This window comes from Ostrea edulis, chromosome 1, assembly GCF_947568905.1.
Source record: "Ostrea edulis chromosome 1, xbOstEdul1.1, whole genome shotgun sequence".
NCBI lineage: Eukaryota > Metazoa > Mollusca > Bivalvia > Ostreida > Ostreidae > Ostrea > Ostrea edulis.
This window is the reverse complement of record NC_079164.1, coordinates 86776792-86779871: the sequence shown is the minus strand read 5'-3', so window position 1 is coordinate 86779871 and position 3080 is coordinate 86776792.

Genomic DNA, 3080 nt, shown 5'->3' with positions numbered 1-3080 from the left:
TATGTATTCTGTTGTTAATCACTGTCAAGAAAAATTACAACGCTGCGGGGCTGAGTAAACTGGTTTCATCAAACAATATATTGTTTTATTATAGAAATTGAGAGGATAAACATGTTATTATTTGAATACAAGACATGATGCAAAGGTAACGTACGTATTGCGGATCAGCTCATCGAATGAATAGGGCGTATTCTAATTTACTCCTGAGTAAACATATCCAATCCAAAAAGAATGAACATACATCTTTTACCATCTTAAGGGATATTATATAAATCTGTTTTGTACTGAGGAAGGGAAGGGTCGTCCCGGAAATTTGACATTGATTTGTTCTTGTCGGTCATTTTAGTGCGTTGCATCTATTGCATGCACATGACATCTATCCAATTTAGTACACTGTCGAGGAATAGGAAGATATCTTGGGGTAATTTATCTCATATTGTAAGATGACTGTAGGAGTCTCAGGGATGAGGATCATAGTTTTGTTTTAAGAATACATGCATATGTATTTATGTTTCAAAAACTTACAATATCAGATGATAATGCATAAAAATATCCCCTGACTCATGTTGCATTGCCAATAAATTCCGTGAATATTTCTTTTCTATGAAATGAATGTGATGCATATACCGTAAAAATGTATATTATTTGTAAATGTTGGCATAGAACATGGGGAATATCTATCTAACTCAAGACACAGGCATAATAATGGATACCAGCAACAAAATTAATTGACCATAATGACCATGAGTTTCTTTTTGACCTTCACCTTAGATTTCTCAATTTACTCCGAACGCATTCTTTAGAACATTGTATAGAAATGCCGATGTTAATATTGGGAGCACCACAAACAACATGGCGGAATCGTAGCCTAATCAAGCTGCATGTCCATACAGGTTTAAAAATAAAGCAATACCAAAGAGTTGAAACCTGCTGCTAGGGTGGAACCACAATAGGAGTTACATTAAAAATTTTACCTGGGAAAAACTTTCAAACCCTTTGTTTGTTTTTTTTTTTTTTTAAATATGGACCATAGAGTTATGATGGGGGCTAGAACCAGTGATAAAATTTTAAAATATTGTATGATGCATGAATATCGAGGAATATAGGGCATCCCTATGTTGTGTGATTGAAATTGGGTTAAGTCATGACCCAGTTGGCATAGCTGAGGTCATTCATGAGTTTAAAATTGTTGTTAGAATTAAGAGGGTATTAAAAAAAAAAGAACAGGAGGACAAGATAGACTCGCTTGAGTGTTGTGGTCCATTAGCAAATTTCTCGTTTGTGCCTTTAAAATGCGTTTTCTGGTTTGTTCGTTTTACGTCTGAAAAAAGTGGTTTGAGCATATTTTATTGTAAATGAATTTACAAAGGGATTGAGCACAGGTTCTTAAAATTTAGAACGCTCTCTCTCATATACATGTATATATATAGCAATCTATTTTGAAAAAAAAAATTGCATTTGAAAAGGATCTGCTGTGTATGGCAATTCCTAAGCATATGTACTGTAAACTTACAACAAGGTGAACTTGGAAGGGCTGTTTTTAGTGTGTAATTTTTAGATTCATGACGCAGATACTTATGAATTATTGATGGATATTGAATTCATGTTTAGTTGCTATTTAAATGTCCATTAAAACCTCTCATAAGCAGTAAAAAGTTGAATGTGTATTTTCAAATTTCAAAGGATTCTCATTTCAATATTTTGAAACTTTCGATCTAATGTATATCATTTACATGTCGTCTGACACGGGATATTATTCTTTATATAAAGGTTTTAAAGTTTACTAGCTGTCTTTGGCACTCTTTCCTATTCACTTTCTTTTTTTCACTTCTACAGTGCACATTGATACTTCGTTACTAGCTTGAAAATACGGATGTATATTTAATTGCTGTTATAAAATTTAGAAATTCATTTCAAAATTAAGGATTATCTCCCTCACGCATAGCTCTTATCCTTAGACGAATTTGACTCCACTTTTTTGGCACACTGTTTTCCCCTATAATAGCTCTAAACTTCATTGTTATTTCGGATTTCAAAAATTTCGGTTGAGCATCACTAAAGAGACATTATTTGTCGAAATGTGCATCTGGTGCATCAAAATTGGTACCGTATAAGTTTTATATTGATCTAAAATGTAGGTCATTATGAATAAAATGATGAATAAGAAAATAGATAAATGTTCAAAATGATGAATGAGAATGTAGATAAATGTTATATATATATATATATATATATACAGTGTATATATATATAAAGCACTAAATAATCACTAGGTACTGAAAATTTTCGCCTCAGTCCGGGGTCGAACCAGCGACGTACGGCACCCACCGCCTAGCAAGATTGTCAAACCAGTGCGTAAGTCCACTCGGCCACAACGACTTCCCTATATATATATTATAAACACCACTGAAGGAGACTGGTAACAGGGTTGAAATATATATATACATGCACACACACACACACACACACACACACACACACACACACACACACACACATATATATATATATATATTATATATATATATATATAGTTAGTGTGTGTGTTATATTGTAATCAGCGAAGAACAGGTTTACTGGAAGAGTTTCGTCTATTATGGCTACAGAAAGTCGTGTTTCTAAATGTATTACTAGTCTTAGAGTTCCTATCTTGATAATAGATGAGGACCCAAGTCTATATAGTCTATTTACTGGGCGAGTGTAAACCCAAAATTTACAAGATGACAACTACACATTGATGAAAATATTCACACACAAAACAGGCCACCCCATGACGCCCCATTTTTTTAAATTACGGATTTGCTAGGTACAAAATGTTATTTTTGGTATCGCACATGTCAAACGATAATGTTGTCGATATCCAAACTACACAGTGGTTTCGTTAATGCTTATATCGCTCTACCTCCAAATCTAATTGCTACCGAGAAATTAATGAGTTAAATCAGTCAAAGGGAGTTAACATGTTCTTTAGGTCACACCAGACCATCCTTCATTTCCACCAACACTTCAGGAACAATATAATGCGACATATAATACTTTATTCGTACTTTTCCTTTTGTGATTTAAATGTCATTCATACA